The sequence below is a fragment of the Dermacentor variabilis genome, chromosome 9, assembly GCF_050947875.1.
Source record: "Dermacentor variabilis isolate Ectoservices chromosome 9, ASM5094787v1, whole genome shotgun sequence".
NCBI classification, from domain to species: Eukaryota; Metazoa; Arthropoda; class Arachnida; order Ixodida; family Ixodidae; genus Dermacentor; species Dermacentor variabilis.
Genome location: NC_134576.1, coordinates 50,273,490 through 50,287,097, shown reverse-complemented (window position 1 = coordinate 50,287,097; position 13,608 = coordinate 50,273,490).

Here is a 13,608-nt window from a genome sequence, read left to right as displayed (position 1 = left end):
TTTAAGGTGCAAAACAGCCGATTTGACTAAACTTAAAGGGGCGCTGAACGACTTCTTATCGAAATGGAGAAAGACATTTGAAGTGCAGGTAGGCTATTTCAGAACCACTTTGCCGCAAGAAGTACTTCAATGCGTTCAGCAGAAGCGGAGTTGTCGGCCATCACACACGGCCTCAGCTGTGCTGCCCTTTCTCCTCCAATGCCTTGCACTGCAAAGGCTACGGCAGATACGTCACCGTGGCGCGCAGTTGAAATTTCTGATTTGGTGCCTATGCCGCGCTAAACGTAAGCCAAACGCGGCTGTCCTCAGAGAGCCGCCTTGCGCTTAGCCAATGGACTCGTGGCAGCACCTCGCGGCGGCCGCGGCGTAGCCGAGCGCAGCGACGAATAGCAGGCGTGTATTGGAGTGTGCTTTATGACGAAATAGAGCACACAGAAAAGAGCAAGGATCATGAGGTTCTTGAAACGAGAGCGTTTGAGAAAAAGGAGACTTCGCGCTCAGCTTGCGAGCTCCACGGACCGCGTACGACAGCAGAACATGGCTGAGATGTTCAGAACAGCGTATGCATACCCGTTATTTCAGCAAGCCCGAGGGGTGGTTCAGGGCCCCTTTAAGAAGTGCATGGCAATAATAGACCACGCTCGGACATTCTGTACTGGTTTGGAGGTGAGGGCGCTAACAACTCCACTAACCGCAATGGTAAGTGCAAGTGATACTTTTAATATTCTGTCGTCGTGGGGCAGGCGCCCCCGCCTTTCTCCCCATTTTATGGGCAGCACATTTGAAACGAAGAACAACGTGCGCGGTGGCAGAAAACAGCCCATTGCTTCCTGCGTACGTCCATCCCTGTGACGGCAGGCGCATCTAATAGTTAGTACGTACCAAACCATCTTCAGTAGACCGGCAACCATGTGGGCTGAGTCCTACCCAAGAAGCACCGCACGCAAGGCCCCGGAGAGTGGTAGCTCATGTTAGCGCGAGTGGTTATGACGCTCGATTTTCTGCGACTACTATTCTGGGCAGTAGCGGCAACGCCTCTTCCAGGCTCGCTCTTGAGGCCTTCTTTATCAAGAGGAAGAGAGATAGGCGCATAAGTGAGGCTTCTGTCTCATTACTCAATGCCGAATTTGACTTCTTGCGTAACCGCCTTTGACGCGCATGGGCCTGTTATCTTCTGCTTGGTATGCGCATGCATGACAAGATGATGTATATGTACTATATTTCCTTCCATTAAACAGTTCTGAGTAGCACATGTCCTCGTCCACCTTTCTTGTTTCCGTGGTTCTCTCGCGCTAAGTTACTACTTCAATCATGGACGACCAACTAGCCCAAGAATCAACTCTTCTAGAATTCATTTCCCGTACACAGGGCAATTCCTTTTCTGTATATTCTCTGCAGTCCTTTGTCACCGATGTCCTTACTTCCCATATCGTCGAAGCCACATGCCGGGTCAGGTTTTACGCCTTCTGTGTCCGGAAAGGATTATACCCTCGAGATGTTTGTGTTGTTTAATTGGTTTCGTGGAGTCTTCCTGGGGACATCTCAAGAGGCTTTGCCAACTCTTGAAGTCTGAGCTCTGGCGCCAAGTTCAACTTCTGCAAGACTGGCTGCCCGTTGTGTGCCACCACGGTAATCCGGAATGGCTAGCGAGCAGGAAACTGCGTGAGTTTAGAAAACTGGCGGCTCAGATCACGGAGACAAGGTGGAGTAGCATGCTCAACTTCCTTCTGAGGTCATCGACCACCAATCGGGCACAGGGTAAACCGGTGGTCGTTTTAGATCAAGTATCGCTCCCCGAGCAGGTTTCAAGGCTACTGGAAAAAGGTCCGAAATATGCTGTTCCACCCTCCGCCCGGCCCCACGACCTCGTCGGGCTCAACCGAGATGTTTCTGCAAGGTGTAGCCAAGAGGACCATGACCAGTGCCTGAAGGAGGGACTGTACTGCATCTCAATGTGTTCAAGCAGGGCTACTGACGTTCATGCTAAAAAGAGCTTAGAAGGTGTCGTGAAGTATTTCAAACATAGTGAGCTTATGCTGTTGCAGTCACATAAGGAAGGTGGGTTTGTTGTGTTACCAAAAGGCCTCTTTGACGAAAAAACACAGGCAGCGGTGAATAAGAATTTCGTTCCTATTAGTAAGAGTGCCGTTATAGTCAAGTCAAAATTCATCGAGTTCTCCAAAAGTTTGAACTTGACCAACCTTGCTAAAGGAATCAAGAATAGCTAAGAAAACTGTTTGACGGTTTTCTTTACCGCGAAAACGCACAAGCCCTATATTCCTTTCAGAACTATTGTTAGCGAGCGCGGAGCACGGCAGGAATTAGTGAGCCTTTTGCTTTTGAATAAGCTTAAGAAGCTACATGGGGATGATCCTTTCCGTGTGAAAAGTTCTTCAGAGGTTACGCAATTTGTTAAGTGTAATGACGGCATTAAGTATGGTTTTTCTGTTGACGTAGAATAGCTATTCTACTTAATTTCTCAGGATAAGTTTCTGGTTTTCTTAAGGGAATGTATTGAGCACAACGACGTTGTCGACTTCCAGACGTCAGCGAGGCTTTCTGTGGACAGCTTTTTAACATTGCTCGAGTTTTATTTAAGCGTGACTTTTGTTCTTTACAAGCAGCCATATCTGCAACGCCGGGGAGTGTGTATAGGGTCTTGTGTTGCTCCTATTTTGTGCGACATTTTTTTGTCTTTTGTTGATAGGTCTTTGGAGCATGTTTTTAACGGGGGACAGCTTTTAAAAGCTTTTAGGTATGTTGATGATTTTTAGTGCTTTTAAACAATAAGGGTGACTTTACATCCCCTGCTTTTATTTTAGAAGCTTTTAATAACCAAGACCAAGGGCTCGTTTTTACCCATGAACTTCCTGACGCCACAGGCCTGCAGTTCCTAGACATAAAACCATCTTTTGAAGCTGGCCATGTCCGCTGTGCTTATCAACCGCGATCCATGAAGCAATTGCTGCCGTACGACTCTGCGCATTCTAAGGTGGTGAAGCGAGCAGTAGGTAGTCTTTGCTTGGAATCGGCTTTGCGGAAATCGTGCGTACACCAAATGCGGTCTAGTTTTACGTACCAAGCTGGACGCCTTTTGGCAGCTGGTTTTCCTCTGACGGTCGTCAACGCTATAGTAGAGTCTCTTCTGCAAAAAGTAAAGCTTGGAGCACGAAGGGCGAGAGCAGAGGTCAAACGACCGAAGGTAAGACCAGAGGTTATACCCTACGTGCACAAGGTGTCACACAACCATAAAAAGGTTGCTAACCGTCATTGTGTTCACCTGGTTTTTTTCTGCGCCCAACAAGCTTTCGGAACTGTGCTGTCGAGTTTACTGTGAGACCAGGCGGGGCTGCCGCACGAGGCATGAGAAACCCTTTGTTGAGTGCTCCAGAGGGGTTGAATATGCAATTCCCTTGCACCCTTGCTGGAATCTCTACATTGGACAAACCGAGCGTTGCGTGAATGACCGTGTAAGGGAACATGCGCAAAAACTAAAGAAAAAGCAGGATAAGGGCGCACATTTGGTGGCTCATGTTAGCGCGTGTGGTTGTGACGCTCGATTTTCTGGGCAGGATTTACTATCCTGCCCAGAATTACTTAGGATTACTTAGGCTTGCTCTTGAGGCCTTCCTTATCAAGAAGAATAGAGATAGGTGTACAAGTGAATTTTCTATCTCATTACTAGATGCCGAATTTGACTTCTTGCGCCACCGCCTTTGATGTGCATGTGCCTGTTCTCTTCTGCTTGGTATGCGCATGCGTGACGAGAGGATATATATGTACTATCCTCCCTCCCATTAAACAGTTCTGAGTAGCGCTTGTCCCTGTCCACCTTTCTTGTTCCCATGTTGTTATCGCGCTAAGTTACTGCTTACATAGATAATCCAAGGTAAATATACCTGGTAGCGAAGCTTCCATAGGAGCCCATACGTTCAAAACATGGCGGTCCATCGCGGTCCATGGAGCTTAGCGCCATCTGTCTGTGGTGGGAACACTTCCGGCGGAAGAAAAAATAATGTGACGCCATGTCCGTTAAAAGCAAAAGTGACGTCATTTTGTTTTCGAAGGCGCGAAATTTGTTTTGTTGTTTTCCTTTGGAGCTATATATTCAAAGGCCCCGCCATTCGACTTGATGGGTGTTTCGAGATTGCAGCGTGGAAAGCGATGCAGGAAAAGGCCAGCCGTACGGTTGTCGAAATCGCATCCCTGCAAAGAACATACTTTCTTTGGAGGCCGACGAAAGCTTTAGGTGTAGAGTGCTGATCCTATTGTTGGATGCCAAACCCGTCGGCCAGCACAGTCGCACGAAAACAACTACACAATTATCTGGGGGTCGTAACTCACTACTTTTGACTGAACAGATAAAGAAGCAATGAAGCTACCCGCGTCACCAAATTCAGACAAATTTCTACAAGCAAGAAAGCACAAACTGTGAGGGGGGCGTATTTCAACAGGTGATACGAGTGCGCCTTTCTGCTCATTTCAAGACGTGCATTGCACTGCGAGTGATAGTGGCGTCAACGCCCCCTGTACCGATAGGCGCTGAAAAGAAATGCATTTATTAATACTAATAAATTAAACTTGTATTTTTTAACTCGTCACGAATATATAAAATTGACTAGAAATTTTATTTTCGTTGAATGAATGTAACTGTCTCGTTTGAATTAAAAAACGCGTTTTTCCTTCCCAATGTTTGTTCCCTCCAAACATAGTCGCGCTTCAATCGCTGCTCCCATAACCCCCCATGGTGATGTCGGTGACAATCTGTACTGAACCGCTTTTCGCCCGAAGCTTCACGACCTATTTGAATCGACCTTGGATAATCAGTGTAGCCACAAAAGTGTCTGCGTGCGATATTCCCGGTTTTGTTTGCGATCAATGTACACGGGCCTTATGACGCTTCGCGGAGTATAAGTACGCCTGCGAGTATTGGAAATAAACCTGTTGAAAGTTAGCGCCGGATGTTTGCCTAATTTGTTTCTGTGTCTATCTTATTCTGCCTGAGCTACATGAAATTACAAGGTACCATATATACAAAGCCCATATACAACCGTCGTCGATTAAATTGCCACATAAAAAGAACATTCATTCAGTGAACCTGCGTATGTCTCTTAAAGGGGTCCTGAACCACCCCTCAGGCTGGGTGAAATAACGTAGTCCGCTGGCAGCATATACGCTGCCGTGAACATCTCGTGGCCAAGTTTTGCGGTCATACGGGGTGCCCGGTGCTCGTAAGCGGATCGCGAAGTCTCCTTTCTCTCTTTTGAAACAGAAGCCTGCTCCCCATTCTCTTCTGGGCGCTTTATTTCGTGATAAAGCGGACTCCCATATGCGGCTGGTATTGGTAGCTGCGGTCGGCTACGCAGCGCAGATACCGCGGTCACCGTGGGGTGCCGTCAAGAGTCCACTGGCTAAGTCCACTGCTGCTTGCGGAGGACAACAGCATTTGGCTTACGTTGAGCGCGTCGTAAGCACCGAAACCGGGAGTCGTGGCGTCCACGTTAATACCCACAATGAAATTTGAAATGCGCGCCACGGTTACATTTAGAAGGCGGAGCGTTGACGGCACGTCCCACACCGCCGAAGCCTTTGCAGTGCAAGGTATTGGAGCGGGAGTACAGCAGATACCGTGTTTGATCGGCAATAAACAGACTTCTTCTGAACGTATTGAAACACTTTTTGCGGCAATGTATTTCTGAAATAGCCTAATTTTACTTGATATGCCCATCCCCACTTCGATAAAAAGTGATTCAGGATCGCTTTGATGGTCTTCATAAACTTTACACGACCATTCTAATGTGCCACGCAGAACCAGTGGCGGTGTCTAGGCGACGGAAGAAAAGGAGAAAAGCAAGCAAAGAGAATACGATAGGAAGTAACAATGCATTCTAATGAGAACATCAAAGTAATTTAATGAATGTCTCGTGAGCGCACAGACTTTCGCCTTCATGCTCTTTATCGTATGCTAAAGTGACTCAAATTTTCTCGTTGCTATCACTACCCTACTTCAGCGTGTAAATAAAATAGACAAGCAGTAGGAAAATAACTGTTAGCTTGAAGCGTGTTTTCATTTGTCTCCAATTCGTACAAGCTATAATAAACGGGTAACAATGCACATCGAGAAAAGAACGGAATAAACGCAGATAACACAATAGCGGGTGCACAGGAAGTCCGCACGTGTCGAAACCCGCGCTGCTATCCACGGTGTGGCCCTCCCGATTCTTTCGAGAGCGACTTATGAACTTCAGGAGCACGAGAAGAGCGCACTGTTCCATTTGGTGCGAAGGGCACACACACTGGCCTTCAAGCTCGATTCACTGCGTTGAGCTCAATAGGGTGAGTTGAGCTTCAATCCGGACCAACATCTCGCTCGCTGAGATGACAGCCTTGCGAAGCTCGCATTGCTCGTCCGAATTAGCCAAAGCCAGCGCTTGCTCGAGCTCCTTGCGAGTGTTGACCAAGTCTTCGACCAGAAACGCCGCGGCACCAGAGTTTTCCGAGGCTCCCGATGCACCCTCGCAGGTCGGAAAGTGAGTGCTCATGTCCTTGCCGGGCACGCCACGCCTGCACCTTGCGCATGCGACGATGTGGAAAGCACATGCGTCTCTCAGGTGGCCATCCAGGGCTTGAAGCGTACCTTCGTACCTGCAACCGCGCATCGCATTCACACAACGAACTTTCTCGCATCCAGCATCGTAAGAGCGTAACCGCGGCGTCATCGTGATATCAACTGCGGTTTTACCGTGAACGGGGCACTTGGCTGACCGACTAAAACAGATGCATTGAAGGCAGATGACGTGGCCGCAAGAAACGAGGTACAGCGGCGCTGTCGTCACCGTACCGCACCAAGAGCAGAAGGCAACCTGATCGAGTTCGCGTAAAAACTCAACTAGTTTGCTCTCAATCTGGCTACCGAAGCCGCTCACACGGTATACGAACCGCCCTCCACCGTCCATAATTTCTTGCGGGTGTCGCGTTCACGCAATCAACGCGGCCGACTCCTCCGACGTTTTAATGTAATCTGTATCCTGAGCTAGGACTGGCAACAGGAAAATTGGCAACAGGAAACACGTCACGGCTAGTGTTGATCCCATCCGTTAGTTGACGCGAGCATCGGAAAAAAGGAATGTGAAATGAACTTACAGACGTTTTATTTTTTTATTCCTTCCCCCTAAAACTAAAATTTTTTTTGTGTGGATGAACTTTACGACTTCTTTTTCTTGCGTTACCTAGCAACAAGCTAAGAGCATGCCAGCCGCGACAGATGCATGCGTCATGCGCCAGACAGGCCACCGAAGTTAGCGTGGCCGGTTGCTCAAGTGAAGTTCGCCTGTTCGGCGACGCGTCTCTTTCGGACGTAGTCTGCTTGTTGGGCTCCCGGCGTATTCTGGCGTTCATTCTGCACTTCGACACGGCACCACGGCACTATTGGACAGCGGCAAGGTGAGAAAATTCGTTTGACACTCTGCGACGCATTTCAAGCAATTTTGGCTTTTATGGCACGCAGCTGAGACTTGGGACGTAGTTAGCGAACAAGCTCGGCCGTTCTGGCGTAGTTAATTTGAGTTAATGACTCGAACTGGGAGGTCTTTGCGACACTTTCTATGAGCCCGAATATTATTATAACTTATTTCGCTAGTTTTTGGGTACGCTCGCCGCACCCGACTCTGTGATGCAGTTACCTCGGCCGTGTGACGCAGTTAATTTCGAGTGTACTAAATCTTACTGGGTTAAGTTTTGGCGCTTTTCCTGACCCCGAACATTATTGTAACTAATTTCGTTACTTCTTGGGATACTCTTGAGGCACGCTTGCCACGCCTGTGGTGGTGAAGTAGTTAGCAGAAAAGCAAGCCGGCCGTGGTGACAGTTAGCTTGGCGTGTACTGAATCTTAGTGAGACAAGCTTGTGACGCTTTCTATGGCCCCACTACATATAACTTCTTTCGGTACTAATGGTTGTCGAAGGCGCGATGAACGATTACCAAGAGTGATAACACTGGAATGTGCTGCCTGCGCCCGCAGGACACGTAAAAGGTAACGCCGAGGAGATCAAAAACCAAGAGCTCGAAAATTCTGTCTTCTGAACGACTGAAAACAGGCTTTGCAACCACGCATTTCTCTCGAGTGCAAGTAGAAGGTATTCTGCTAGCGTCTAGCGTGGCTGCGAGCCTGTGTTGTGGCCACCTCTGCAGCTTACTATCGCGTCGGCTGAGCCCAAGGTGTTTTGGAAAGGCGCAGTCAACCGTGCGTTGGAGCTCTTAAAGTCTCTTAAAGTGCAGGAAATAATGCCCGGTAATAGGGAATGCTTGGAAATTGGATGTTTTAACGCGATAGCGTTAAGGAGCTCCTGTCGCAGAAAAGCCGGTGTCGTCGGCGGGGTCGGCCGTGAGCGAAAAATTCCGGAAGGCAATTCATAAATCAAAACAACTTGCAAGATGTGCTGGGTGGGAATCGAACCAGGGTCTCCGGAGTGTGAGACGGAGACTCTATCACTCAGCCATGAGTTTGATGGTTCGAAGCGGTACAAAAGCGCCTCTAGTGAATGCCGTGTTGCCTTAGAAACGTGTCGTAGAAAGCTATACTGCGGTGTATATAGGTAATTAAGAGCTTGTAAATTACAGAAGTCACAGTTAAACGAGTAGCGAAGTACGTTTACGCTACATTTCAACTGCGCTTAGCGCACACGCAGAGACATCTTGCAGCAAACACAGAAGACCCTCTCCCCGCAATGTACGGCGCTGCCCCGACAGGTGGCGGGCCACTCGCCCGCTTCTCCCCTTCGTCTCGTCAAGAGCATGCCGAGCGAATGAGTGGGCGGTGCGAATGGGGTGCGATAACGCTATCGCGTTCCACTCTTGAAGGTGAAGCTTAAAGGGATGCGGGCACAAAAGTTGGTGGGTGGTGTTTTGCGTTAGAACAAAAGTTGAACTGTTGAAAATGACGAATACAACAAGCTGCTTAAAGGCACGTTTATAGTCCGACGTTATCGGCGCGCGGGCGAGCGTCGTTCGCGGTCAGTCACGCTACGTCGGTTGCGCTGCGCCAGCCGAGATGCCATCCCCTCTATGGACGTCAGACTCGAGTTTTGCAAGACGCGTAGCGCCGCCTGCCGGTGCGAAGAGGCAGTAATTGAGTAGTGCGAAGCCCGACTCCCTTGCTAAGTTGCCTATGCAGCTAGCGACTGTGAAACAACGATTTAACTAGATTTTGGTCCATATGGCGAGTGTTTTGCGCATTTAACACCCAGACAGAGAGCTATGAATTTCTACGCTAGTCGGACGCGCCGCCGAACTGCCATAAAGCGCTTGCTGGCTCATTCGTCAGACTGATGGCGGAAACGACGGCAACCGCGATAGCTCCGCGCGCTACGAAGAAACGCCGCAATCGACGCTACTGTTGTGTTGTAAATTGCAGTGAACGGGAAGGACCGAATAACAACGTTCAGTTTTGCCGATTTCCATCGCGATCGTATGAAGGGGAAAGGCGAGAGCGCTGGATACGGGCCGTTCAACCTGTTGAGTAATCGGATTACTTGCATTCCCCACAACACAGCGGCTCGCATGAGAAAGTGCGACAATTTTTTTCTTCTGTAGTTGTGTTGCGCAGCCCTGACGGAGGACTGTGGTAACCAAGCGAAAACTCAAGAATCTGCAGCCGTCACTTCGTTGGTAACAGAAAAAAACAACGTTGCGAACCATCCTGCTTATGTGCCATCGATATCTCCGCCTTTTAACAGACGTCCGCCTCCGCTTAACTCAACAAGTGGAACGGAGAGATTTGGCAGGTCACTTTTACCAAACATTTTGGTTCGTTTATGAATTCAAAATCCTGCTCTAGAGCATTGTTGTATCGCGAACTCATTTCTACTTTCGGTATTTTGTATGTACTGCGCCGATAGAACAAGCACGCTTCGCAATGTGCTGAGCCTGCTCGACTGCGTTTTACAAATGTGAGCAATAAAGTTCTTGTAGAAGCACTGGATTAGTAATTGCGAAATAACGCAAGTGTGTAAAGAAAAGAATGTCGCGTTTATTTACATTTATTTGTGCGCGCTTGTTGCTCGAAGCGTCTGCAAAAAGTTCAAATTAAGGTACTGGGCGACGCTGTAGCTCCTGCGAGAAAGAAAGATGCAGCGCGTAGGCACTGTAGGAAGCTTACTTTCGTTATGATCGCACGCTATTTGCTGCCTTGGAAAATGTTTTCTGTTTGTTGCCCTGCAAAAGGCTATGAAAGGATTTACTCTTTGTAAATAATTGCGAGACAAAACATTACGATAAAATACATTAAAATATAGGAGATACTTAATAAGTCTTGTGTTCAGGACATATTCAATATGAACCAATTTGAAATGCTTCGATTTTTATGCTGATATGCCTATAGACAAACCTGATGCTCTCTGTACTTGCGATTTGCAGCACGCCGAAATAACACTTGAGCCTTTATTTTATATTATACACGTACTTCGCCCTGCTGAGCTTCCTTTCCGAAGCGTGGACGGGCGGAAGAAGCTTTCCAGGTCCTTGATTTTTAGGAAACCGTGCCTCAACACAAACGAAAGAGAAGGGTCCATTGTAGCCTATGCACCTTCGCTTGCGGACAGCTCTCCTTGCACTACTCAGTTCGCGCCAAGGCTCCGATGGGGGCGCTGGTGACGGGTTTTTCCGCAGCGCCGCCTGGGCAGAGTCTGAGGTCTATACACGGAGGAAGGAAACTAAGGAGAGGCCCTACCCCCTCCGCGCGCTAGGAGAAAAGTGTGGCGGAAATGACGTAGTAGGTTCTCATTTTTTTTGCTGCTTTTTTATTTTTTTGCTGTATGGCCACGCCTTTTGGGCCACAATGGCGGCGTTGTTATGGTTTTGAGCGCTCACACGTGTTGCTCTGGTAGGTTTCGTGCCGTGGCAAAGGCGCTGTGTGGGCGGGTTTGCGTTAGTCACCGTGTCTTGTTGCGCTGTGTTACCTGCACCGTGCTCTGCCGGATGTTGCGCGCGCGCGGAACCACGCGCAGCGCGGCGTGGTTTCGCGAAAGATGTAAACAAGAGAGGAGGGTGGCCCAAAAGGCGGAGCATCGCCATGAGCAACGCCAACTTCCGGCTTCACTTTTGCTTCACAAAGAGTGACGTCAGGGCCTCTCCTTAGTTTCCTTCCTCTGTGGGTCTATACTTCAACGCGCGCGCCGTAGGCTGCTATCTTCGGAGCATGCGCAGAAGGTTCGCCAAGTCGCGCGCCGTCCGCAAAAGCCGTCTGCGGAGTTGTGTTGGCGCCTTTTTCTTCGCGCGCAATGCATTGTGGTGCCAGAGTTCCGCCGACTTCGACGCGCAAATGGCTCAGGAGCCATATCGGCGCCGGGCCCGTCGGTGCGCGCTGGTAGCCGCCGGCGCTGCAGTGCGTCGGACTATAGACCAGAACACGACAGCCTCGCACCCAGACTAACCGAACGCATACTCTCGCACCCGGGTTGCCCGATCGACCGGCGCCATCTTGTACTGGGCTGCCAAAGCGTGTTCGCCGGCGACCGGCACACATGGCGAGCGTCAGCTCTAGGACTCCAAAGTGCGGAAATGTGCCCGTTCACGCGGATCCAAAGTACAAGAAGTCATCTGGGCATCATTGCGTCGTGTTTGGATGCCAAAACAACCAGCGCAAAAGGAGCAGGTTGCTTAGCGCTGTTTGCGAAGAGCACAACACGCGTAGGGAATCGTGCCGGTGCGGTGTTTTCAGCCTGCACCGATTTCCATCCGCAACGAAGAATGCCAAGCTGCGCCACCGGTGGATAGCTGCTGTGAATAGGAAGAACTACCAACCCAGTGAAAATGCACGAGTGAGTATTCGATCTCTGTATATTTTGGTGCCACGTTCAACTTTGCGCCCTACGAACGTAATATGTGTAACACGCAGGTTTGCTCCGAGCACTTTCTGGGCAACAAGCCTACAGAGCAGAATCCCGTGCCGGTGCTTCGCCATGGCTATAACAAGAAGACAAGCCTTTTCGTGTTTTTAGTCATGCAGAGCCCTCGACGGTTAAGCGGAACAGTTGAGTTTGCGGTTAGCGATACTTGCAGCTGGTGCACGGCATGACCACTAAGCGTGAACCACAAGTTGTAGGCAATAGAATGTTGCCCTGCTGGTGAGCGTTATTGCTAAGAAAGTAAACCGAAGTCTGCTCGTCACGTAGCACGCGTCCACAAAAACGTAAACGATGACTGCTTGTCGCCGAAGGTGCTCGTGCAGCGCGCCTGTCTTTACGAGCTGGTGTTGGAGGTGTCATTCGTGACGAAATCATTTGAGCTTCCTGAGCTCTAAGCTGCGCGCGGGCTGTTATGCGGGGTAAAGCGCAAGATTTTTCCGTTCATATAGCGAGGAAAATAAGGTGGTTAGTTATTTTTGTATTTTGTAACAAAATTTTGCTCGTTCTCGCCAGTTTTTTTATTTTACTGTTTTCTTTTCTAAGGGAGCGCCAACAATCCGATATGGCCTCGCACAGGCGAAACAGGTCTGATACCAGGTAGCTGCAGTTGGTGGGGCTAATTTAATGCAGGTGCGGTTGTTGTATTGTACAAAGGGGTCCCTGATGATGCAGCTTAAAGTAGGGACGGTAATTTTATGTGCCCTGTCATGGTTTTTGCAGCAGCTGTACAACACCTGCATCTGTCATGCTCACCCTGCTATACGGGCTTTGACTGCACATGTAGTTGAGCATTATAACTACTGTAGTTCCTCATTTTCCATTGAGTGCAGGTTTAGCTTCGTATGCTGCTTGTTCGAGTGCGGTAGGCTTGTGTTCTGAATGTTGTACTCTTAAGTGGTTGCACGATACAATTTGCCTGGTGTATTTTTCATATTGAGATGACTTTATATCTTCGCAATAGTGATGGCATGGGAAAGAACTACAGCCGTTCTTACTATAACATATATTTTGTTTTCAATGTGCAGGTGGTGAAGGGCAGGCATCCGCTAATCAGGCAGTCTATAAGCCCAGTCATACGACCTCGCCAGTTGGTTGCCAAACGCGGCCAACCCTGTAGTGACCATGACAAACAAGACCAAACTGAAAGTGCAGAGGACAATGTTCTGCGTGCTTTATTAATATATGGCACCAACACAGTGCTGTATATTTCTTCACAGGTTACGTGCCAAAAATGCGGAGATATTACAGCTCACACGTGTTCTAGCATATAGCGCGCGGTTTTTACAAACGTAATAGCGTACTTGCCCGATGTATTTGCTTCTGCAGCCTGCACAGCACTCAGTGTGGCCATTGCGGACTTGCATGATGTCTTGAAGTTTGATTGGATCGAGACAGCGAAAATTACAGGTTAGAAAAAACGCGACACACGCCTTCCGCCCAGCTGAAAAGCCCAAGTTTCGCTTATGCGCCGGGTCGCATCTCCCGGCGTGGCAGCCCAGACCTGCTACTTCGCGGCGCTTGGGATAGATGGCGCGACGAGCGCTCATCAATATGGCGGCGCGCTTTGAATTCACGGTGTTCTGGTGTATAGAAGGAGTTGTTTTCGCCAACGTAACGTAGCGTGCGCGAGCGCGCGCGCGTTACGTTGGACTATAAACGGCCCTTTAGAATAAAGAACGAGAAACGCCTTTCTTTTTCGATTTT